General features: G+C 39.7%; 1 long non-coding RNA gene across 1 annotated transcript in view; it reads left to right on the top strand.

The window, feature by feature from the left end:
• Positions 1–3,206: 3,206 nt before the first annotated feature.
• LOC114045648 overlaps positions 3,207–27,317 on the top strand; it is a 27,396-nt gene continuing 3,285 nt past the window's right edge. The window contains exon 1 of the long non-coding RNA XR_003569409.1: positions 3,207–3,287. This is a non-coding gene — a long non-coding RNA (uncharacterized LOC114045648). The remainder of the gene's footprint in view (positions 3,288–27,317) is intronic.

Genomic DNA, 27,317 nt, shown 5'->3' with positions numbered 1-27,317 from the left:
TCTGACTTTCACAACAGTCCATGAGATAGGTGCTTCAGATATTATTATCTCTGTTTTCAGATGGTCACGAAGTATTGAAGGCAGAATTCAAACCCAGGTCTCTACTGGCTCCATGCAAATAGAGCACTCTTCTCATTATGCCGTACTTTCTAACCTAGACATTTACATAGGCTTTAAAATTTACCACTGACGTTAAAGATGTTACCTCTTTTGATCCTTAAGGCAAAGACCTGGCAGGGTAATTAACCTTGAGTTAGGGTATGCTAAGATGCAACAAAGAGACTGCCAAAAGCAAGTCCCATAGGCCTCTGCAGCAGTTAAATCTTCTGAACCATTATTCATCAACCCTCAATAGGTTGGTGGTGTTACTACAGGTAGGCTGGAAACAAGGCCTTGGAATGGGATCTAGGTCTTCAGATCAGGTTCTTAGGATTTATAGGTCATCCTGTTGCTGTTGTTTAGTGGGATCTCTACATCCCTTACCCTTTGACAGATAACCAACCATTCCGTCCACTGTGCTGTTTTGGAAGTGTGTGTATGGTGGTAGCAGTGGTGGTGGTGGTGGTGGTGGTGGTGGTAGTGGTGGTAGTGGTGGTAGGGAGTGCAAAGGGAGGAGGAAGAAGGATGGAAGTAGTTTTGCTTTCTATTGCCTTCTGAAGCTCAAATATCCTTCCTGCCAAATTCCTAAAATGGAAACCAATCCTCCTTTATCCTCAATTAAGAGCATAATATAACAATTCTCTTTTGTATAGTTTTAAGATTCTGCCTCACAACTAGAAACATTAAAAAAAAGCTTCACACTGGCCATTCAGAGTTCTTGCCCCTTGACAATGACCATTTTCCCCTTGATTTTGGTAATAGGGTCCCTCCACATGATGATGTGTTACATTGGAGTAGGGGTGTGTTAAGGTAAAGCTACAGCTTTCCAATCATGCTATTGGACTAGCAAGGTCACTGGTACATTCTGTGGTTGGTAGCATTGCCTATCCACCTTTCAGGCCACGATGACCGCTAAGTGGTAGAGTGGGTAGAGCGCTAGACCTGTAGTTAAGAAGACCTAAGTTCACAGCCTGCTTCAGACTATTTTTAGCAGTCAGACTCTAGGTAGGCCACTTTATCTCAGCCTTAGTTTCCTTACCTGTAAAATGGAGATATTAATATCACCTACCTTACTGGGTTGTCGTGAAGTACAAATGAGATACTATATGTAAAGCACTTGGCAAAAACTTAAAGCCCTATGAAAATACTATCAATGATGATGATGAAGATAATGAAGGCCATTCCCTTTCTATCTTTGGAAATGGTAGATTGCTGCAAATGCAATTATGATTGCTGCTAGTAAAGGAAGAAATCCATGTCAAACCCTGTAGTTGTTGTGAGAGTGACACTTTTAGTAACAGGGTTTTCCGCTGGTTTCTAGAAGTCAGAGCTAAAAAATAAAATTATAGCAAAGGAAGGAGAGAATGCCAATGGGTTGGAAAATGAAACTATAGACTTTGTTGGTGCAAATGGTCTGGAAGTGGGGGATAGGTGGTATCATGGGCCTCCTTCCCAAGCTACACGTTGTATGATTATTCCCCCTTCATGTCGTTAGTTTACGGAAGAATGCTTCTTTTCCTGGATTGGAGACCCATACTTTTATACCTTTTGACCTCATTTTCTAATTTGATCTTTATTCACCTACAATGAGGACTTTTGTGAATAATTGAATGAAATATTCTAAAATTTTCTAAATAGTACTAAGTACAAACCAACATACAATCTAGTAGGTCATACCGGATTAGTCTTATTTCCTTAATACTAAGTGTTAATACTTTGGCAGACTAGAGTGAGGATGGGACAAGAGAATGCCATAGACATAGTATATATAAATTTCTGCAAGGCATTTGACAGAGTTTCCCATGCTCTTCTTGTGGACAAGATGGAGAGATGTAAGCTAGATAAGAGGACAGTTAGACACATTTAGAACTGGCTGAATGACCAGACACAAAGTATTAATGTCAACGTAGGGGAGGTCTCTGATAGAGTACTCAGGGATCTGTCCTTGATCTTATGCTATGTAACATTTTAAATAATAACAGATCAGTGGTATTTTTTCTCTTCATTTTTTAAATTAATTTATTTATTTTTAGTTTTCAACATTCCCTTCCACAAGATTTTGAGTTCCAAATTTTCTCTCCATCTCTCCCCTCTCCCATTCCAAGATGGCGTGCATTCTGAATACCCCTTCCCCCAATCTGCCCTCCCTTCTATGATTGGACTATTTCTGGTGTGTTGTGTTCAGTGTAGACATTTTAGGAAGGCTAGGGGAAAACTGGAGCATGTCTAGAGCAGGGTAAGTGACTAGGATGATTTTCTAAGGGACTGCAAAATGTGTCCAATGACAATTGATTGAAAGAACTGGAAATGTTTTTCCTAGAGAAGATATGATAGCTACTTTAAGTATGAACTGTTCTATGTGGCCTCAGGGTGGGGTAGAGCTAGCAATAACAGACAGAAGCTACAAAAATCAACTGGAGTTGTACAAAACATATCACAAAAAATGAATTTCCCCTGCTCCAGTGCTTAGCACAGTGCCTGGCACAAATAGATGCTTAAAAAACTACTTGCTGACTGACTCCCTAGAAGTCTTCAGACCAAGGCTAGATGACCATTTGGGTATCTTGTAAGGGAGTTTTCTGTTCAGATGTAAGTTGGATTGGATGGGCTCCAATTTTAGGTGCCTTCCAACTCTAGGAGGGAAGAACCCAGCAGAGGCTCTATGATACTGAGAGTCCTGCGTCTGTGAATATTAAGGGAATGGGAATGAAGAAGGAAAATGTCTAACTATGGATGGTGGGAAAAAGCACACGCAATGAGTAGGTCAAAAATGACTCACAGATTTCTTGCTTGGGAGGAGCTGGAAATAGCAGTGTTGCCATGGTGATGAATAAGTAGGGCACTGTAGTTGAGTTGTGGAAGAAGAAGATGAAAGACTCTTTCTTTGCCATATTTAGTTAGAAATTGGTGGTGACACACTCATTCGTTTATTTAGAAAGCATTTGTTGAATTCCTACTGTGTGCTCTGCACTGTACTAGTCTGTTTGGAACAGCTAAGAAGGAACAAGATCCCTTGTTGGGGAATCAAAATGTGCTCACGTGTAACAACTTGAAAACAGTTATTGAGCAATGTATGAACAATAGACTGTAATAAGATAAAACTTGAACGCGTGCGTAAGTGCTGAGGAGGATTGTGGATTACAAGAATAAGCAGAATGGCTTGGTCACCGAAGGATCCTGGGAAGCAGGTGAATTTTGAGCTGAGCCATATGAGAGAAATATGTAATATTATTAGCAGAAATGAAGAGGAAGGGCATTTGAAGTGGGAGCAACATGAAAATTAGCAAGCTATGTGTCATGGATAATAAGCAATTAAAAGACTGGAGGAGAGAGATCACATTATGGAATGAGTGATGAGGTAGGAATTTGGAGTGGTTCAGTTTGAAGGGATAACATAAAGTTGTGCTTTGTTATTTTAGTCAGTAGAAAATTGTTATATGTTCTTCAGTAGAGGGAGTTATACAGTGAAAATTATGTTAGAAGTGCACAAATATGGCGGAATGGACAGGAACAGAGTGAAACTGAAGGCAGGGAGTTCACCTACAATAATGGTAAAGAAATATTTGTAGCTTAATTCCAGGCCCCATGGTCTACGTCATAAATAACCATTTTTTTTAACATTCTAAAGAAAGGTAAGGAATTCCAATCTTTTTTCATATTTAGACTCTTTAAATCCTTTGGCCCCATTTTTTTCACCTTTTAAATGATCTATAATTTACTCTTCTTAATATGTTTGTATTTGTAAACAAGAGGCAGCTAGGTGGTACAGTGGATTGAGCTCCAGGCCTGAAGTCAGGAAGACTCATCTTCATGAGTTCAAATCTAGCCTCAGACACTAGCTGTGTGACCCTGGGCAAGTCACTTAACCTTGTTTGCCTCAGTTTCCTCACCTGTAAAATGAATGGTAGAAGGAAATGATAAGCCTCTCCAGTATCTTAGCCAAGTAGAGCCCAATAGGGTCCCAAAGAGTCAGACGTGACTGAAATGACTGAACAACAAATTTGTAAGCAAATCTAGTTAGATTCTCCCAGGCACTTGTGCCTGTAATCCCAGCATCTGCTGCCAGGTGAAGGGTAATGACAACATTCCCAGTTGAAAACTGCTTATTCTACCTGGGTTTTGCCTCAATCTTTAAAGGGGGCAACATTACAAATATTCTGGTCTGTGTCCCTATTACCAGCCTGGCCCAGAGGCACTTGATTATCTATTTTGCATAAAGTCACTACAGATTATTCTTTAACTAGTTTAGTTGGTTGGAAGAGGAAAGGGGAAACAACCCCTAAGAATACTAAACTAGTTAAAGCCAGCTCTCTAGAAGACCTGCTTTTAATTCATAGAAGGGTAGAGGGGGCATTGCTTTTTTTTCCCTCTGAACATTTCAAAACATTTCAGCAAAACAAACCAGTTTTCTAAACAGAGTAACTGCAGTGGTTTATCACAAATCCTTTGAGATTGCTTGTGAAATTGAATCTCTCTCGGGCAGATTCTTTGACATTCATAGAATTCATAGAATGTACAAGTTGAAAGGGACTTTAGAGATCATCTGGTCCAAATGTCTCATTTTGGAGACAGGAAATGAGGCCCAGAGGAGGGAAACGACTTCGTGGTTTCCCTGCCTCCATTGGTCCTTGCTCTCTTGCAATGATCAGGCAAAGCTGAATTTCTTCATGAGTCAAAAAGTCCTCTGAGTTTTTCTCTTCTTATTCCCAAGATTGTGGGAAACTGTGTGGAATAACTGAATCCCTCCCACCTGAATGCCCAGAATGAACAATGAAGTCCTGAGAAACCCTTCCCGAGGCAGATCTGAGTGTGTCGGGGATTCCTGAGCTGCTCCAGTGATCTGGAGGAATGGAATTCTTCTCTCATGCTGAATCTCCTACACTTAACCTGACTCTCACTTCTTGCATTCCTTTCCAGTTACTATGAATTAGAATTCCTCTAGGACCAGGTATCTTACATTTAGCTCTGTTCCTATTATCACGTTCCGTAAACTGAATCCACACTAAATCCAGATTCCTTAGGTTATCCCATTTGCTGACTCTCAAGTTCTTCCACACTCAAAGTGGGATTGCTTTAAGTGAAAGTCTTTTCATTTTACTTCCTCTAAGTCCTACTGCTGTCACTCATATTTCTTGTTGTGTTGAATCCTTTCTAAAATATTTTGCAAAATTTATCCTTTATATGTACTTTTGCAGTTTTCTACATATTAGGAAATAATAGTAATAATAAGGATAGCTTTTATAGAGCACATTGAGGTATGTAAATATCTCATCTGATCCTCACAACAACCATGTGGGGTCCTATTATTATCCCCATTTTACAATGAGGAAACTGAGGCTAAAAGAGATTGTCAGGTGACTTACTCAGGGTCATACAACTGTTAAATGTCTGAGGTCAGATTTGAACTCAGGTAATGACAACAGCAACGACAACAATAGGTAGCATTTATATAGCATGTACTATGTGCCAAGCACTGTGCTAAGTGCTTTACAAAGAGTATGTCATTTGATTCTCATGATAAGCCTGGGAGGTAGGTGTTATTATTATCCTAATTATTTTACAGTCTTCTTGACTACAAATCCAGTGGTCTACTACTGCACCACCTAGCTATAGGAAAAACAACTAATGGGAGTAAAATGAGAGAAATAGAAGATTTCAGCAAGATTCAGGAAGGAATATTTGTTTAGGTCTGTGAAAAGGAGATTTTATGGCATGGCAGACTGTTTTTTTCCTTCTCTTTCAGGGGTTATTTACTTTGAAGATACAGCAAGAACAAAAATAAAAACATTTGCTTCTTCCCCACCACTTGGGGCAAATCCTCTCTCTCCAATACCACCTTGGTCCCTGGAAGAGTCTGCTGAGATTTAGTGCAGTTTCTAGATAGCACTTGCCCCACCAAGTTCCCTTCCAAGTGCACCATGGCTGAATGGGTGCTTGAGACTACACCCCTGTTGTTGGACTGAATTGAACAGGCTGCTCTGGATTCTGATCTTTTATTGTCTGACTTCTGGCAGAACCCAGCATGGGACTCCAGCAGCTCAGATTTTTAGTGGCTTGCTCTTCTGGCCTTTTCCAAGTCATCCCCAGTCTTTTTTCATCTAAAACAGGAAAGGACAAAAACAGAGGCAAAGAACAGAGCCTGGTGTTTATAGGCAATATATTGGTATCAGATGGGGAGAGTCTGATGTCTCTCCACCTTTCTGAGGTTTGCTAGTATGTCTCTCCTTAAGCACAGCTAGGGAGGGACAGGACAGCATGATGGAGCAGCAGACAAAAAGTATTAGATAACAAAGACAAGATGAGATGGAGAGAAGAAATGGCAGAGGAGGATTGTGCCATAAAATCCTGATCCTGGGGCCCTGAGCTTCTGCTTCCTGAGAAGTAGCTTCCTCTAAAGATGCCAACCTGGCGTGGGAAGCAGGAGTCTTCCTTTCAGTCCCCAGTAGAACACCAGCAGCTCTCTTTTTAATTTTTTATTAATTTATTTTGAGTTATCAACAATCACTTCCATAAGCTTTTGAGTTTTAAATTTTCTCCCCCTCCTTCCACACTTCCCTTCCCAAGATGGTGTGCAATCTGATATAGGCTCTACATATGCATTCCTATTAAACCTATTTTCACATTAGTCATGTTGTAAGGAAGAATTAGAACCAATAGGAGGAACCACAAGAAAGAGGAAACAAAACATAATAGAAAAAAAAGAGCAAACGGTATGCTTCAATCTGCATTCAGACTCCATAGTTCTTTCTCCGGATGTGGATGGCATTTTCCATCATGAGTCTTTTGGAGATGTCTTGGATCCTTGCATTGCTGAGAAGGGTTAAGTCTATCAAAGTTAGTCATCACACAACATGGCTGTTATTGTGTACAATGTTCTCCTGGTTTTGCTCACTTCACTCAGTATCAGATCATACAAGTCTTTCCAGATTTTTCTGAAGTCTGCCTGCTCATCATTTCTTATGGCACAATAGTATTCCATTACATTCATATACCACAACTTATTCAGTCATTCCCCAGTTGCTGGGCAGGAGCAGACTACAAGGGCAATAAGAAAAAAAAAAGGGTAGCTAGGTGGTGCAATGGATAGAGCACTGGTCCTGAAGTCAGAAGGACCTGAGTTCAAATCCAGCCTCAGACCAAACATTTGACACTTACTAGCTGTGTGGCCCTGGGCAAGTCACTTAACCCCAATTGCCTAACAAACAGACAATGAGAAAGAAAATTAGTGCCCTTTAGGTATAATGAGCAGCTGGTGGGCATCTGTAGACTCTCTTTCTCATTCCCTAGATTACAGTCCCAGGCTGCTAAGCTAGTACAGGCAGTGGAAATAAGTGGATTTGCCTACCTTTTTTCCTGTCCCTGTAGGTTTACCAAGTCAGATTGGTAAGCCAACATGGGGAGTTGAGGTGAATGGATTCAGTCTTGGAGGTGGTAAGTTAGGGAAATGAGTGATCTGAGAGCATTTGTTACTTGGTTTAACATGTTATTTACTCTGTACTTTGTTTTGAGTAAATCCCCTTTACTTCACTCTAATGTCATATATTGGGTTTTGGTCTTAGCAATAGCTAACGTGATGTAGCTCTTCAAGATTTGCAAAGCACTTTGTGTATATATTATCTCATTTGATTATCACAACAGCCCTGTGAAATAGGTGCTATTATTATCCCCATTTTAAGGTTGAGGAAACTGAGGCTGAGAGAGATAAAGAGAATTGCCTAGGGTAATACAGCTAATAACTATCAAGGATGGGATTTGAATTCATATCTTCCTGACTCCAGGTCCAACTTACCACTTTGCTGTGGGAGGGTGAGCGGAAACAGAAACTTGTGAGCTATAAGCTTAAGCATAGATGATGAAAGCAACAGGTTCTAGGTACCTGAATATAGCAGTGGGGTGCTAAATAAGGTGTCAATATTTTTATTCAATTCAACAAACATTAAGTTTGTACTCTTTCAAGGCACTATGTTTGGCTCTTGTGGGAGGAGAACTCATTTTGCAGGTGAAGAAACTGAGGTAAACAGAGTTAAGTGACTTGCCCAGGGTCGCACAGCTAGTAAGTGTCTGAGGCCAGATTTGAATTCAGGAAGAGGAGTCTTCCTGATTCCAAGCCCAATGCTCTCTCCATTGTGCCACCTAGATGCCCAGGAGAGGTCCTAGAATTTCCCTATTATTTTCATCCATGCTTCCTGTTAGACCCTGAAACCATGAACTCATGGATTGTTTCTTACTCCAAAAATCAATCCATTCTGGATAAATCAATTAGAGAAGGGCAGAGATGTCACTGAAGTTCACAAGCATGAAGATTCTCTGTCAAGTGACTGTATGGTTCTGTCCATACCTCTAAAGAAAATATGAATCCAAGAAACAAGTTCTCCTACCATCTGGCTCTTTGCTGTCTTCTTATCCTGGGAAACCACAGAGTTATCTCCATGAGGTGGGGGATGGAGGATGGGGGATGGGAGTGGAGAAAGAAAAGTGTAGAGATTCAGCAGTAAGACCACCAACCTGACCCAGCCTGCCAGCTCCACTGCGCTCCATCCCAACAGCAACAGCCACCTGTCTGCATAAGTGTTCTCTGATTAGTTCTGCCTAATCACCATCATTTGCTTACCCTATATCTCTTAAAGCCCTTATATTCCTAGCTTGTATTCTAGTCTTCCTCCCTTGATACCCTGTTCTTCTTTTAAGTCTCTTTAAGTCTTTCTCCCTATTTTTGTATTTTATATTTTTCCAATTTGATCATGAGTTTCTGGAAGACAGTCTTTTTCGCCTTTCTCTATTCTTCATTGTATTAAATACAGTACTTGGCATGTAGTGAACACTCGATAAATATAACAAAGATAAAAAAAGTCGCCGGTTTAGTCCAAATGTACATACAGCAAAGGGAACCATGGAGGAGGAGATACAATGGGAAGGCATTGATTGATCCAAAAGGAATCTGAAGAAGGGAAAAATAGCAAAGGTGTGAGAAAATATGTCTAGCCTTATTAATAATAGAGAAAAGGGGTTAAGGAGAATAAAAACTAACAAACTATACAGCTATATTCCCATTTACATACTTTTTGGAAGACTAATCATCTGACATACAATTCACACATATCAGGAATATCCTCAGTGAAGGTATTACTAGGAAACAGGCAGGCTTTCACAAGTGTACAGGCATTATACCAGCAGACACCCCTGTTTACATCACACAACTGACTAAAAGATGTAGAGGATACAACATCCCACTATATTTATTGCTCATTGATTGTTTTTTTAAAAAAGCATTAGGTTTGGTAGATCAAAATGTTGTTTTAAAGGCTCTCTTTCGCCAAAGTATCTTGCATACATATATCAAAATTATTCAAGATTCCTTGAAAGATATGCCAATAGAGATAACTTCATTTGGTGACCCTCTGATGATTAATATAAGGTGAGGCATTAAACAGGGAAGTGTATACTTACCAAAGTGGTTTTTTTATTGTCGTGGAAAAGCTTCAGAAAAGATGAAGAGGGATTCTCCATAGATGATGAGTTACTCCAGATGCCTCTGTTTGTAGATGATGTTGGAACATTGCAGGACCCCCTGGACAAGATCCATAACCATTTAAAATAGTTTGGCTTAACCTTTCACATAGGAAAAAACAAGTGGATGAAAAACGACCATTGTCCACAGATTATAGTATGCAGTTAGTTGAAAAACCTATGGAATTCTCCAAGCATGTGTATGTGTGTGTACATATATACATACATAAATACATATACATATATATGTATATATACATATGTATGTGTATATACATATATACATATGTATGTGTATATACATATATACATATGTATGTATATATACATATGTGTGTATATATATACATATATATATATATATGTCTTGGACAGATAGTGCAAAGGGATTACTAGGGCTCAGAATTAAACAGGAAGAGAGCAGGCTAGATCACATTCTGGAAATTGCAAAGTTCCTTTAAAGATCCTGAAGTTCACCTAGAAATAAAAGCCCATCTTTTAAAATATCAATTGCCCACAAGTGTTGTTGTAGGGATGCGAGTCATGAAATGCTAGTTTGTTAGGAATTAAAACTAGAGAACAATGGAAAGATGTTAAATGGGTGTGATCAGACTGCAGCATAGAGTAAACTTATATAGCAGAGCTGGGATAAGAACCCAAGCAGCCAAGTGGTGCAGTGGATAGATTACTGGGCCTGGACTCAGGAAGAGCTGCCTTTAAATCTGGCCTCCGACGCTTACTAGCTATGTGAACGTGGGCAAGTCACTTAACTTTTGTTTGCCTCAGTTTCTTCAACTGTAAAATAGGTATAATAACATAGAGTCTATCTCATAGGGTTGTTGGGAAGATCAAATGAACTATTCATAAAATGCTTAGCACAGTGCCGGGCACATAGTCACTGCTTTGTAAATGCTTGATTTTCCCCCCTTCACCCTGCCCCACACCCCAACTCAAGATTCCTTTCACTGGTTTTGCCTCCTGCCACAACTTTGATTTTGGTCACACTTAATTTCTGGGTTGTCAGGATGAAAGAAGTCAGAATACAAAGAAAGGAAGTAGTATGTCTATAAAGATGGACTTAGAGTGTACAACTTCAAGCATTTCCAGTGTGGAACCGCTGTCACTAAGTTTTCCTATTTTTGTGGGGCTTACTGCCTTTGGAATAAATGCATTCATAATCCCAGGGAATGAAAGGAATACCGAAGCACCTTTATATTCCTTAATCTTCTTGTAAGTTTTCTATATCGTTGTTTAGTTGTTATTCAGTCATATCTCACTCTTTTTTGGTTTTGTTTTATGCTAGGCAATGGGGTTAAATGACTTGCCCAGGGTCACACAGCTAGTAAGTGTCAAGTGTCTGAGGCTAGATTTGTAGAGGCAGTGCTCTAACCACTGCACCACCTAGCTGCCCCCAAGTCTGACTCTTTGTGACCCCATTTGGGATTTTCTTGGCAAAGATATGGGAGTGATTTGTCATTTCCTCCTCCAGCTCATTTTACAGATGAGGAAACTGAGGCAAGCAGGGCTAAGTGACTTGTTCAGGGTCACCCAGCTAGTGAATGTCTGAGGCCAAATTTGAACTCACGAAGATGAGTCTTCCTGACTCCAGGCCACTCTGTACACTATGGCGCCACCTAGCCGCCCTCAGAATTTTCTATATTACCTTCATTCTTTAAGTCTTGGTAAGTATAGTAGCAAATAATATATTACTAAAATAGCCTCCTATTACCTCTGTGAACTTACAATGTGCAACGATATTAATGGCTACAGCAATATAATATAGAGTAGTACATTCCAGTAAACTAATGGAGTTTATATCCCCATCGTTATTACTGGCAGCAGGACCATATGGTAAAACACAAGGAGTCACAAGCAATAAAAAGCACATTGCTTCATGCCCCTGTGACAGTCCAGTTAAAATGAAGCATCAAACACTATTAAACACCTACGAGTGAACACTGCCTTTTATTTTCCAAACCCCTTTCTCTCTGTCCCAGTCAGCCTGCAGTAAACAGCACAAGCAAACTGGGTGATTAGAGGAGAACATAAACACCTGGTAAGCTGATGTTTACTTGGGAAAATCATGTCTATGTGACGCTGTTGGTTGAAGATGACTCAAACCATGAACCCTCTAGATGTTTATTACTCGAAATGTTAGCATCTCAACAAAGAGGATTTGGGGCAGGGGGCCTGTCTGTTCATGGGAGAGTCTGGCTGAGAAAGCTCTTTCTCCCCCAACTTCATCAGTGGACTAGAGGGAGAAATAACACGGAAGAGACAGAAACATATGGGGAGGTGACCTAAGGAATGGTGAGAAGCTAGCCCACTGCCTACACATGTTCTCTCTATGGGAGGATCCTTGGCTAATCCACCCTTTGAATACAGCAGCAGGTTTTATGGAGAGACCAACCCTGAGATGTCACAAGTGCCTATGGTGACTGTTGGGGAGTGGAAAGAGTCTTTGGTCAGAAATCAGAGGACTTGGGTTTGAATCCCGGGTCTGTCACTGCGACTGTGGGCAAGTAACCTAATCTCTCTGGCTTCAGTGGTTGTGGCGTTTGCTTTTTAGTCAGCATTCATATAGTACCTTAAAAACACTTTACAAATGTTATCTCATTTTATTTTCACAAGCCAGGGAGATTTGGTTGTTTTTCAGTCATGTCTGACTCTTTGCCACCCCATTTGAGGTTTTCTTAGTAAAGATACTGGACTGAAGTGGTTTACCATTTCCTCCTCCAGATCATTTTATAGATGAGGAAACTGAGGCAAACAGGGTGAAGTGACTTACCCAGGGTCACATAGTTACTAAGGTCACATTTGAACTCAGATCTTTCTGATCCCAGGCCTGGTGCTTCATCCACTGTACCACTGCCCTTCCTGGGAGGTAAGTGTTTCCTATTTTACAGGTGAGGAAATTGAGGCAGACAGAAATTATGTAATGTGTTCAGAATCACAAACCTGTTAAGCACAGTATTTGAGGCCATATTTAAACTCAAGTCTTTCTGACCTCAGATCCAGCATGCTATCCACCGTACCTCACTGCCTATATAAGTTTCCTCCTCTCTAAAATGAGGGTTTTGGTCTTGGTGGTGTCTAAGGTCCCTGCCACTACTAAATCTGTGATTCTAAACAATATGACTAAATATTTAAAGGACGTGCGAATTTGACAGTGTGGGGTTTCTGCCAGCACATTTTACAATCCTTTCCTGACTTAGTAGCAGCTCTTCTAGAATTCCCACGGCGTAAAATTTCATCAGCCCCTCAGCCAACCAGGTGAAGAGCCTGTCTTATTTAACTAGGAAAAACCTCGACTGACAGACATACGGTCTGCCAGTGGCCCACACTCTAAGCCATTCTACTTTGGCAGGACTTGCTAGAGCATGCATTTCACTGGAATGGTCTTCAGGAATTCATGGTCACCCTACTAACACATTGGTGCAGGGCTGTGGTAGCCATTCTGGCTAGTTAATGTGGTATTTGTTCCATAGCCAATGAGGAATTAGAAAGGGAGGTAATCCCTCACAACTATTTCAGAGACAACACATCTTTGCTTATTTCTGCTGACATTCATCATTGCTCTAATTCTCCTATAGAAATATTTCTGAGACTGAACATTACAGTTGCTCCAGGCTTCTTTACTTGTTCCCCACACACGACCCTGAATAAAGTGGATTTCTCCGTAACTAGGGAGGTAGCAGTTTATTTGGCCCGGAATCACATAGCCACAGGTGGTGCCACCTGCCTAATTCCCTCTGTCTTTAAAACAGCTGTTATGGGTAATATGCTTAATTAGCCCTTCTGAAGCTGGGTAAGAAAAGCAAAAGAGGCTATGTCACCATGGGCTTAATTTCCTCAGGTTTCACTGAAAATTGAAGAAAATGTGTCTTGTACACCGTAAGTAGTTGCTCAATAGATAATTGGTGAATGAATGAATGTGTAAATGAAGAGGCAACAGATTCACTTTGAGTGTTTAAGATGCAAAAGTGACCCCACAGGTAGATAAAAGAATTGCTACAAGGTTTTTATGAAAATGGAAAAAGGAGTTTTTGCAGTCAGAATTGCCTGTTTCATATATTCAGAAGTAAGAAAATTTAACTTTAAAAATAGTAGCATACATTTTGATAACAAGAGGAAGAACTCCCTGCTTTATCCAGGGGTCAGTATTAGCTGCATTCATTAGTCCTGGTCTAGGTGAAATGAACTTGAAAAACACAGGGATCCCAATAATTTGTAAGCCAAGTCAAACACTGCTGTTCTATATGGAATCATTTGTGACTTCTCATGTCATCTGAACTCTGATTAACTTTATCACAGAGTCATGGGATGGAACATCTGGTTGGGGTATCATAAATTTAGAGGCAGAAGGGATGCAACTTCCAAATTGTGCCAATGAGAAAACTGAGTTCACATCTAGTCACCCCTCTAACCCCATTTTATAGATGAAGAGATTGAGATTCGGTGAGATTTGTTGTTTAGTTTACAGTCATGTCCAACTCTTTGTGATCCCATTTGGGGTTTTGTTGGCAAAGATACTGGACTGGTTTGCCATTTCCTTCTCCAACTTTTATTTTACAGATGAGGAACTGAGGCAAACAGGGTCAATTGACTTGCCCAGGGTCATACAACTGGTAACTGTCTAAGGCTGGATTTGAATTCTAGTCCTCCTGATTTCAGGCCCAGCACTCTATCACTGCACCCAAAATAAAACTAAGTTATTGTTCAGTCATGTTCAACTCTTTATGACTCCATTTGGGGTTTTCTTGGCAAAAATAATGGGGTGGTTTGCCATTTCCTTCTCCAGCTTATTTTATAGATGAGGAAGCTAAGGCAAACAGAGGTTAGGTGATGCAGGTGTCTGAGGCCGGATTTGAACCCAGAAAGATGATTCTTCCTGACTGCAGGCCCAGCACTCTATCCACTGTACCACTTAGCTGTTTCCAGTGAGATTAGGTGATTTATTAGGTAACTTATACCTAAGTTACATAGGTAGTAAGTAGCTGAGCCAGAACTGAAGCATAAATATTCTGAATCTTTCCACTTAGTGTAGGATTCTGGTAGGTCCCCTTTGGGTGCATTACACCCAAGTTTCATCTCCCCAGAGTGAACATTGGTCTTGCCCACCTGTGTTTCCTTTCTTGCCCATTTAGACAGAAATCTGGCCACACCTTGAATTGGATATTGATGCCCTGCTATGGGCACCATTACGGCATAGCAAGGTGTTGATGGCAATATTAGCTTGCAGTATTACTTCAAATATGTGAACTGGATTAAAAAATTAAAGGGAAAAAAGTCAGTCAACTAACATTTATAATGTGCCTACTATGTACCCGTTTCTGTATGTAGTCAGGACATAAAGCTTCTAGTAGAGAAATGGCCATTCTGATCATATCCTAGTCTAAACTCATAAGAATCTACAGATTATTACTCAAAAAATAACAAGGTACTCAGAAGTAGAATTAACCTTGGAAGATTTCTGCATTGTTTTTAGAGCAATGTGATATGTGGAAGAGGAGACTTTTTTCTAAGTTTACCACTCGTCCACAGTTGAAATTCTGACATGTATCAAAGAAATCAATTTTCCCACACTAAATACATTTTTATATGACTTCAAGGGTCTGATTAAGTTTTTCTTCTGGTATGAAAAATAATTTTCCCCAAGATGTAATTTATAGACTCGATTCCTTCTGTTTCCTGAGTTTTCAAGGTCAAGAAATGTTCTTTGCTTATCTCTTAGTAAATATTAAATTCTAAGGTAGTCATTGGCTAAGTCTGACTAAGCTCATGGCCTAGTGGAAAGAAAAGCATCGCATCTCACATCAGAGAACCTGGGTTCAGATTCAGCCTCTGCTGCTTATGACCTATGACCCAGGGCAGGCCACTTAACTACACTGGGGCTTGATTTCCAGATCTGCAAAATGAGGGCATTGGACGAGATGGCCTCTGAGATCCTTTCCAGGTCTAAATTTACAATTCTATATTTGGTCATTTTTTAGTCATGTCTGACTCTTCTTGACCCCATTTAGGATTTTCTTGGCAAAGATACTGAAGTGGTTTGCCATTTCTTTCTCCAGTTCGTTTTACAGACAAGGAAACTGAGGCAAACAGGGTTAAGTGATGTGTCCAAGGTCACACAGTTAATAGGTGTCGGAGGCCAGATTTGAACTCGGGAAGATGAGTCTTCCTGGCTCCACTGAGCCACTGAGTCACCTAGCTGTCACACAATCCTATGACCTAGGTTCAAATCTAGTCAACTTTTACCTATATGAACTTGGGCTAGTCACTTGGTTTTCACGGGCCTCAGTTTCCCCATCTGAAAAGTGAGGAGGTTGGATTGGATGCCCTGTAAAGCCCCTTCCAGCTCTAAATCAATGAGCCTATCTAGCTAATGATGGCAGGGAATACAAAGCTAGAATGGACTAATCCCTAAATAAGGCTGTCTTTAACTGAGTTCAAATATTTTGCCATCTGAGATCTAAAAAGGACCTCTACATTTTGTGGCTTCACCAACCAGCAATAGGTGCTTCTGATTATGACTGCTCATCAAATTGAGGAGCTGAAATTTGCTGTTGCATAAAACTTGTTGGTTTAAGCTGTTTAAAAAGTTGTATGTGCTGCTTAACGACGATTGCATCATTGTGTACAATGCAGATGCCAAACATGCCACGGTCAGCCACACACAGCCTACAACACTCTCCAGTGTGTCCTGAACCAGATTAAAATGTAGCTGGGAGATATTTAAAGAAAACACACAAATAGATAAAAATACAATCAAGCATAGATAAATATTACATTTTAAAGCAAAGTCAATAGGTAGCCTTCAAGGTTCTTTATGTCTGGTGTAGTGGCCCCGGTTTCTACTTGAGTTTGACATCACTGGTCTTCATGATGTATCCAGGTTTTTGTTGCTGTTCAATTGTGTTGGCTTCTGTGACCTTACTTGGGATTTTCTTGGCAAATATACTGGAGTGGTTTGCCATTTTCTTCTCCAGCTCATTTTACAGATGAGGAAACAAGGAAACAGGGGTAAGTGATTTGCCCAGGGTCACACAGCTGGTAAGTGTCTGAGGCTGGATTTGAACTCTAGTCTTCCTGACTCCAGTCCTGCCTCTATCCACTCCCCCACCTAGCTGCCTTTGTACCCAAGTATCTTGAGTCAAACATATCCACAGAGTCTACAGATGTCACAGTTTCTGAAAAAGCATGAAACCCTGGATAGATATGCCTTAAGTCAACTTATTTGATAATGGAAATCCTTTACAATTGGGAAATTTGTAGATTTTTACAAAGAAACCCAAGAATTGCAACTGTAGTTCACCAAATGAATGTGATTGCAGATCTGGTTCATCAAAACATCAAGACCAACTAAAGATTGTGTTGTATTTAATTTGTGATTTGGTGGAAACTATGCATTTTAGAAGTTAACACGTAATGCTGTTGACAATATTCAATTACTCAAACAGTTAGTTGATTCAATGGGTAAGACTTCAGGTAAAGAGGGGAACAGGGAAGGTGGAAGGAAAAAAAATAAAACCTAAACCACTCTGTCTCTAAAACAGAGATCTGAGTAATGAAATTCTGGTGACTAACCTACTTTCTTCCTATATGAGCATCATCTTCTCAACTTCTCAATGGTCTAAGCTATCGTCTATTAAAAAGATAACTCTGCTATAATATTCTATGTTCTATGCCTGTCTCTCAGAGTGAATAGTTTTGTGACTGTGGCCAATAGCTGTGGGTTTTCTCCCCTGAACCTTAATAGAAGAGAGAGATTATACTTGAGAGGGCGCAGTGCAGAGTGGATGGTCCACTGGGTTCAAACTTCCCATCAGATATATATTAGCTCTGTGACTTTGAGAAGATCACTCTGTGTGTCTCAATTTACTCATCTGTAGAACTGTGTTAATAGCACCTACCTGACAAGGTTGTTGTAAGGATCAAATGAGAAACTATGTAAAGCACTGTGTAAACCTTAAAAAATTATATGTCAGATCTATTATTATTATGATTATTGTATTTCTTTCTATAGTATCTAATCAGGATTTCATGCTTCCTTTATGGAGAAGGTGCTACAAGAAATCCAAGAAAGATTTTATGAATAATGAAAATAGTAGTCGTTAATAACTTTAAAAATGTCTAAGCAAATTTTGTGCTACAATAAATTTGAACATTGCCAAAACAAAAATTCCATGACCTACTATTTCATTAAAAATGGACTTATTTCTTTCCCTAGCCACCATTTGACAGAGTTCTTAAATTTGTTCTTTAGGCTTTTGGAGAGGACATGGACAATTTCTCAACCAGGCTCTAGTTTGGAAGGTGATGGCATATATCTCTTCTTTTCAGATGGGTTGTAGCCAATTTGTCTCTTTTTATTTCTGTCATCACATGCTTAATTATGCAATTCCTATTTCAGGAAATTAAAAACTTGCATTGAAGGGACACCATGGGGAGTTTCCTGTTCTTGGGGTTTGCCTTTAACACAAAAGTCCTGAACTTTCTTTTCTGTACTAGATCACTGAACATGTCCCAAATTTGGTGCTCTGCAATGGATTCCATACTTGAATTCTCCAGTATGATTTTCTTTAGTTGTTATAAATAACACTCTCAAATATTAGGTCATTTTCCCAGTGGATGCTTTGCATATAGACTGCAAATAAGTTTTACTTTGCAAGATGGGAAGATAATTAATTTATTCTGATTTAATTAATCCATCCTCTCTCAAACTGCTCCTCTTTGTCTTAGGTGTAGACTCAAAGTATACAGCTTTCTCTTAAAGAACTGAAAAAATATGATGTGAGGGCATAAACAAAGATTTCACATCCATTCTTCTATGCCTAAAGAGCCATATACCTAAAACATCTCAACACACTGATGGACACTGGGTGAAGTCAGACAGAAAAAACTAAAGAGCAAATTTTGCTTGAGAGAATTACTCGTTACTCAAATTACTATGAGTAATTTGTTATCAGGGTGGCACAGTGGAAAGAGTATTGGATTTGCTGTTGGAGGATTTGGGTCCAAGTATTGGCTCTATGACTGCTACCTGCATGACTGCTCTGAGCCTCAGTTTCCTTATCTGTAAAATGGAGTTCTACTAAGTGATGTCTCAGGCCCCTCCCAACTCTGCCTCTATGATTCTATGATCATCTTCCACAGAATACACCAGATGTCTGAGAAAGCCTTTGCCCTGAGATGCTCTCATCATCTGCCTTGTCCACCCTTACTCAGTGCTACTGAAAGGAATCACACAACTGTGTAGGCTTGTTCACTGCAAACTTACGTTATTTCATTGCAATGGGGCCCCTACTGCTACATGGAAATGTTCTTCATTCTTTTCTGATTTACTCTCTACTCCATAACCTCTATTCCAAACTTTTTTTTCCCTCTTTAAATGACCTACACCACCCTTACCCTTTTCTCTCAGCAAAGGACCTCACCTCCTACAGAGAAAAAAGACTCTCTGTTGAAAACTGCATCTTCCTCCCAACTCTACATTTCAAAACCTCCCAATATTATCCCCCATTTTCATTCTTTTGTGCCAGTTCTTAAGAAAAAGATAGCTCTTCTTTCTAAGGCCAGTACCTCAACTTGTGACCCTTTGATCTCCCCTGGAAAGATACCACCTATTATTCTTTCTTTACTTATAATCTCTAATTATCCACTGGTTCTTCACTGCTGCCTATAAACATGTCCAAGTCTCACTTATGCTTAAAAATTCTTTACTTTATCCACCTCCTTGGTTTATTGTCTTGTATCTTTCCTGGCTTTTTGTAGCCTAACTTTTAGCCAAAAATCTGTCTAAACTCTTTTCCTGCTTTTCATCATATCCCACTCAATTCTCAACCTTGTCACATGACTTCTGATCCCACCACTCAACTGAAACTACTCTCTTGAATTGAACTGATGATCTTCTAATTGCTAAATCCAATGGCCTTTTCTGAGTCTTCATCCTTATTTACCTCTCTTCCATTTTTTTACATTTTGGACATGCTCTCCTCCCTCAGCTTTTGTGACACTTCTCTTTTTTAGTTTTTCTCCTGCCTGACCATTCCTCATTCTCCATTTCTCACCCTTAACCCAAGACTATGTCTTCTCTCTTTCTCTCAGTGATCTCATCAACTCTTGTTAGTTCAATTGTTAACTCCAAACAGATGATTCCCACATCTACATATCTAGACCTCATCTCTTTCTTGACTCCAGTTCTGAATTACCACCTGCTTGCTGAACATCTCTACCTGGATGTTCCCTAGACACCTAAAACCCAATATGACCAAAAGAGGAGTCATCAGCTTTCTCTCTAAATCCATTCTTCTTAGCTTCCCTATTTCTGCTGAGAGCATACTATCCTTCCAAATCAGTTTTGCAGTGGCACTGGGCAGTGGGAATTTATAGAAAAATGTTACCTTAATAATAATTATGGCATTCAATAAATCTGGTTAATAGTTTCTTTGTTTCATATCGTTAGAAACATGAAAACATGGTGAAATGTACCATGCTGTCCTGAAAACTGGATCAAGGACTGGCAGTAAATACAGGGTATCTATATTTTCACTGTCATTAAACTGTCTCCCCCTTAATCCATCTCCCTTCTTTTACAGCTGAGGAAACTGAAGCTCAAAGGTTAAAAGACTTGCCCAAACTTGTACAGCTACAGCTAGAGAGGTAGAATACGGACTTTCCTGACTCCAAGACCAGTTCTGTATTTTGCCACCTCTGGCTTCTTGTGGGAGGGGAAAAGAGATTTTAGAACAGCAGCATGTGATTTTGGAAGTAGCCAAATAATCGTTATGTCATCTAAGCCAAACACAGCAAAGACAGGACAGGCTATATCTCCACTGAAATGAGATTATTGCAAGTATAATCCATTCCCTGCCATAAGCAATACCAAGCACCATGGCCAAGGTGCATAAATTTTTCAGCTGGATTAAAATGCAGTGTCGAAGAGTTTAAGACGTTCCAATACAGAAACAAGGTCAACTTCACGATCATTTTCAGGTTTTTCTGTTCCTGAAAGTGCTCTCAAAGAACTAAAGCTAGTCGTGGCCCCAGGTCATCAATTCAAGTCCAGGCAACACCTATCTATTGAGCAACATCAAGGGACAGGGCATTTTAAGGGATACAAAGATGAGCCAGGTATGGTTCCTTCCTTCAGGGAGGTTACAACCTGAAATAATCTAAAACAGAAATGCCATTTAACATCAGCTCATGTAACTGCTGGTCAACAAAGGGTGTCCCAAAAGTTTTAGTGCAGCTTCAAGCTTTAGTAGTAAAAAAAAATACCATGTATTCCTAGCAACTGGATTGAGAGATGACAGTAAATACAGGCTGTCCCAAAAGTCTGAGTGCAGCTTTGAGCTAAAGCATGGTACATTTTGCTCCTAATTGCACTAAGACTTTTGGGACACTCTGTATTTACTTTGATTTCTCAATCCAATTTCCAGAAAGCATGGTCCATTTCACAGTGATTTCATATTTCTCATGAAATGAAATATAGGAAGAACTTTGTAATATCACCAAACAGACCTATTTTGTGCCATAATTATTATTGGGGTAGCTTCTCTCTACAAATTCCCATTGCCCTCTACCTCCACAATGAGGCATTTTGCTGCCAGTGAAGGAAAATCTTCCATATTATAAAATACAATATTAATTATTTCAACAATGCTCAATTTTTCCAGTTCTCATCTGTCATCATTTATCTTACCTATGAGGATTTTTACGAGTTTCCAGAGCCTTAGTGAACAATGATATAGATGATACTGTCTTTGAACTAGTAAGCCAGATCAGGGACAATGGTGATTGTTTCTTTGCAAGATCCTGAGATCCATGGATGAATGATTTTTTCCAACTTTTTTTTTATTCTGCAGGAATAGGACCCTGACTTAAACCTATAGATATCCTATTTCTTTTTATCACCTTTTCATTAAGTAAAACACAGCTTCATTAAGGGATTAGAAGAAAAGTTGAGGGCATGAATTGAAGAAAATTCTTCGGATAACTTGAAAATGAGCTATCAGAGCCCTTCCTATCATGTCTAACATCCTAAAGAGTTATACTGTATAGAAATTCATTGAGGAAGCAAGAGAAAGAAGAAAGACTAAAAGGGAAGGAATTGTGTTCATCTACACACATTTTTAAATTTGCTTTTTAAAGAGGTTCCTAATTTTTTTCTCTCCTTACCAATCTTTTCCCAGAAAAAAATTTTGGAAAAAAATTAAACATTAAACACCTCCTATACTCAAGGCATTGTGTCAAGTGCTGATGATATAAAGACAGTAACAAATAGTTCCTACCTTCAAAGAACTTATAATCTGCTAGAAGAGGCAAAAATTACACACATACAAACCACTTTTGGCCCCATCTGCAGAAGAGACTTGGAATGAAGTGACCTGCTGGCTGGGCAGTTTACCAGCATTCTCAAGATTCCTGGTTGGCCCTGAACTTAGGTTGGAATGGGTCTGTGGAATGAAACAGAAGGCTACCAGAAGCCATCACAAGCAGCTACTAGAGAGCAAGGGTTGTGGATTGTGATGCATGAGTGAGTTAGGAGAAATCATCAGGAGTCGTTACCGAGGAAGATGCCATCACCAGTGGAGCTATAGCAGGACAGTCGTGGTGGGGCTATCATATGAATGAACCAAGATGATGAAGTGGCCTGTGTTACTGACCAATGAGTGAGCAGGGAAAATATCACAGATTCCCAATCCCACCCCCAATATCTTTTTCTCTGTCCAAGGAGAAGCCAATTCTGCTGCTGCCTGTAAGATAACCCTTTAACTTCCTGTTTGTATTTCATACTGCAGAAGCTATAAAAGTCCACAATCTTAGGGAAAAGAGAATTTTGACTCATTCCATGTTTGTTGTTGTTGATCAGTCTTTTTTTCAGTTGTGACTGACTCTTCATGACCCCATTTGGGGTTTTCTTGGCAAAGATACTGGAGTGGCTTGCCATTTCCTTCTCCTGTTCATTTTACAAATGAGGAAATTGAGGCAAATGGGGTTAAATGACTCGCCCAGGGTCACATAGCTAAGTAAGAATCTGAATCTAAGTCAACTCCAAAAAACTCATGATGAAAAATGGCTATCCACATCCAGAGAAAGAACTGTGGAGTTGGAATGCAGATCAAAGCATACTATTTGCTCTTTTTTTTCCTTCTGTTTTGTTTTATTTCTTCTTTCTTGTGGTTCCTGCTACTGGTTCTAATTCTTCTTTACAACATGACTAATGTGAAAATAAGTTTAGTAGGAATGTATATGTAACCTCTATCAGATTGTATACTGTCTTGGGGAAGGTGGTAGGGAGGGAGGAGGAGAAAATTTAAAACTCAAAAGCTTATGAAAATGAATGTTAAAAACTAAAAAAAATTTAATTTAAAAATGAAAAAAAAAAAGAATCTGAGACCAGATTGAATTTAGGAAGATGCATCTTCCCGACTACTGACTGCGTGCTAACCACTGCACCACCTAGCTATTAGTTCCATGTACAGTAAAGTAAAGGAGAGGGAAAGCATTTCCCTTTTCAAAGGCAAGATATAATTCTTTGCCCAGTAAAGCTGAGTTGGGGGGCAGGGGGAATGGCTCCATGCAGACATCCACAGAAACAGAGAAAGGGGCTGGTATTACATTCCATAAGCTATACAAAAGAACCCAAGACTAAATATAGACCTTAAACTCTTTCTGTTTCTGTGGCTTCAATGAGAGGCTTGAGGCAGTTCCTATGTATGTAGTTTTCAAAAACCCGACTCCAAGAGGGGAGGGGAGAATTGGGACTTTTGAGGCAGATTTGTTATAGCTATGCTTCCATAGCAACATAGCTATAATGAACTCTGTGTGTGTATGTATATAAGTGACTTGCCCAGGGTCACACAGCCAGTAAGTGTTATGTGTCTGAGGTTGGATTTGAACTCAGGCTCTCCTGATTCCAAGGCCAGAGCTCTATCCACTGCGCCACCTAGCTGCTCCTAATGAACTGTATTTTCACAAGATCCTCCTGGTGATTAGAAAAAGCTAATTGAATATAAAGTCCATTCAGACAAACAAACGAGCAATTTTAGAGTCAGAGCACTAACCACTAAGCGTATCAGTGAAGACCTAGGTGGGAGATGACACTGGAGGTGAGCCTTGAGGAAAGGTAAGTTTAAAAAGGCAGAGATAAGCAAAAAAGTATATTTCAGGAAGGGAAGAAAGCCTGCCCAAAGGCACAGATGAAGTAGCATATATATGGAAGAACCTGTGCACACCAGTGAGAGTGGGACAGAGAGCACTCCATGTATATATACCCTATAGCAAATAGCTTGCCTTCTCAACGAACTCAGAACTAAATATTTTAAAAAACAAATGTTAAAAATTGTTTTTATAGCTAATTGAGAAAAAAAATTTCAGAAAAAAAATAAAGTGCTATAGGGGTAGAACATGAAATAAGTCTAAAAAGCTGGCTGGAGTCAGACTGTAAAGGTTTTTTAAACCGCCAGTTAGAGATTTTTTTCTTTTTGGAGGGAATAGGGAACTATAGATACTTCTTAAATAAAGGAAGGATATAGACCTGTGCTTTAACTCTCATCTATTTAGGGGTGTGCTGGAGCTAGCTAGAATCAGCTTTTTAGACCCAACTGTTGAATTTTCAGTGTGAACATTTACACCTTGGAAATCAGCAAATGCTACAAACCCAGGCTTGATCTGTGGTTTTGTTGATTGTATAGACTTAAGTGATAGAGAAAATGATAATAATGCAGATTAAACTTAAAAGTATGTTGAGTGTACTTTTTTGTCTTTCTTTCTGGAGAGCCAGTTGTTAAACATTCACCGACATACCACTTTCTATGGTCCTATGGTGTATCATCAGCAGTGGAAATTGTAGTCACTCATTTATTTAGTTGGGGTTAAACTCAGCCAGGTCTGTTGGGGCAGCTGGTGGCCAGTAGGTAGAGTACTTGGTCTAGAACCTGGAAAATTTGTCTTTGTGAGTTCAAATCTGGTCACAGACACACTTAGTAACTGTGTGACCCTGGGCAAATCACTTAACCTGTTTGCCTCAGTTTCCTCATCCATAAAATGAGCTAGAGAAGAAAGTTTCAAACCAGTCCAGTATCTTTGCCAAGGAAACCCCAAAAGGGGTCATGAAGAGTAGAATAATACAGAAATGACTCAACAAGAACATCTTAGCAAGGTTTATAGCTGTATAGCTTCAGCATGGCCACGACATTTTTCTCTTACCTGATGAGGTCTTACTTGGGGTGTTCTTTAGAAAGCTTTGTTATGTATCATTAAGCTGTGGCTGGTGACTAGGGGGAACTTTGTTAACAGAGATGTGAAGAAAAATGAGAGTTTCAGGTTGTCTGCTGTTTATACCCTAGGGATTTTATATGAGAGTCTGTAATGATTTTGGAAGATAGATCTGTGGGTAAATGTGCCTAGACATGATAGAAAATGGAGATTAAAAAGTTTAGTATCCATGCTTTTAAAATATATCAACTATAGAGCATCAATGTACTTCAATGTGCTTTTTCCTTTGTTCATTGATGCTTTTTAAAGCAAATCTTAGTCATTTTCCACTATACTCTCTCCATCCCCTTGTATCTTCCTTTTAAAAAAAAGCAGGGAAAAATCCACAAAGGACCCAAGTCTGATAACAGTAATATATGTCACTTCTGCACTCGTAGTTCTCAGCCTCTCTACCAAGAGGAGGGATGTGTGTTCTATCCTCTGTTTACCAGAACCAAGATTGTTCATTGTAATTAATTGGCATCCAATTGCTATGCTGTGTTGTGTCCAACATGGTAGTTGTCTAATTGTAGCAGTGCTCTTCAGAATATGGACCCACAGTCTGTGTAGGCTGACAACCTAAATACTGGTGGAGCCCTGACAAAACTGTGGAAAAGGGATTTTTGTCTTTGATGTCTCCCTACCATCTTCCTGTGGCATAGTGGATAGAGCACTGGTCCTAAGGTCAAATCAGGCCTCAGACACTTACTAGCTGTGTGACCCTGGCCAAGTCACTTAACCTCTGTTTACCTCAGTTTCTTAATCTATAAATTGGGGATAATAATAGCACCTACCTTCCAGGGTTGTTGTGAAATGAGATAATAATTGTAAAGAGCTTAACACAGTGTCTGGCACATGGTAAGTGCTGTATAAATGTTAGTTGTTATTGTTATTATTTTTTTCTTAGGCCCTTCCTTTCTTCCTAAAGTGTTAGATATCTTCAGGGTTATATAAATGTTAGTTGTTGTTGTTATTTTTCTTGGGCACTTCCTTCCTTCCTTCCTTCCTTCCTTCCTTCCTTCCTTCCTTCCTTCCTAAAGTTAGATAGCTTCAGGGCTATATAAATGTTAGTTATTGTTGGTTTTTATCATTATTATTTTTCTTGGGCCCTTCCTGGGTGAGAAGTTTACATTTTGCAAGGGTATGTGACTTTTCCTAGGTCCTTGAAAACTCCAAATCTTCCCAAACCCCAAGGAATAAATTCTCTATTTCTGGTATTTCAGACATTGATGGGCAGGTTAAGGAGGGCATGTTTGAAGGGCATGGATGCCTTCCTATTATTCTGTAGTTTGTGTTTGCCTACTCCTAAGGCCAACACAGGTAAAATGGATGGGAAGACAAAGGCAGGCCAACAGCCCTCCTGGCTGAAACACTTACCTCTAAATGATGCGGAAATTAGATAGCAATAACACATAGACATTTTTTCACATTAACTTTTGAACTTGCTTTTGAGAAGCATCCCATGAGCAAATTGTAAAGGGCGACTGAAATGGAGAGTGAATACAGATGAAGGAGGGCACCTCTGCTGCGATGGCTCACCATGCTGTTGGAATTATCTTGGGCTCAGATGGGGCTAAGGAAGGCTGATACGCATGGATGGTTTCCACCAGAATATAAAATGGAACAAATGATGTTTGTAAAGCTTTCTCGGGCCATTTGCATTTATTTTCACCTTCTTCAGTCCTTCTAGAAAGCTAACTGGCTACAAACCTAGAGAAGAGAACAATTTCTTCAAGCCTCTAGCCTTCCTCTCACTGGAACAGTCTGCTCTAGCTGAAATTGCAGAAAGCATTGGGCAGTGGTAACCGAGTTGCTTCATTTAAGAAGATACTGGACCAGCCTAGTGCAGGTCTATCATTACGTAGGGATCAAAGGATCTTTTCCTTTTGAAAATGGAGCTATACTGAAAGAAAATAATTTCAAAGGGCTGGCTGATTAAGACTTTAGAAACATTTGGTTTAGAAGGATTCTTCCAAGGAGGGAAAAGGATGAGGTTTTCTCCCTTAAATAATTCTTCTTGTCGTTGTTCAATTGTTTCAGTTCATGTCCAACTCTTTGTAACACCATTTGGGGTTTTCTTGGCAGAGGTACTAGAGTGGTTTGCCATTTCCTTCTCCAGTTCATTTTACAGATGAGAAAACTGAGACAAACAGGGTTAGGTGACTTGTCCAGGGTCACACAGTTAAAGAGACCAAATTTGAACTAAGGTCCTCCTGACTCCAGGCTCAGCACTCTAACTACTGAGCAACGTAGCTGCCCCCAAATGGTTCTTAGAAAGTCAATGGTGTGTACTGGGAAGAGGAGGGAATTTGGTATCAGAAGACCTCTGTTCCAGTCCCAGCTCTGGTACTTACTACCTCTGTGACCTTGGACAAGTCATTGACAACAACAACCAAAGAGTATTCTCTCTCTCTCTCTCTCTCTCTCTCTCTCTCTCTCTCTCTCTCTCT

Source organism: Vombatus ursinus, unplaced genomic scaffold (genome assembly GCF_900497805.2).
Source record: "Vombatus ursinus unplaced genomic scaffold, bare-nosed wombat genome assembly UNPS02014779.1, whole genome shotgun sequence".
Taxonomy (NCBI): Eukaryota; Metazoa; Chordata; class Mammalia; order Diprotodontia; family Vombatidae; genus Vombatus; species Vombatus ursinus.
This window is presented reverse-complemented; position numbering and strand designations above follow the sequence as displayed.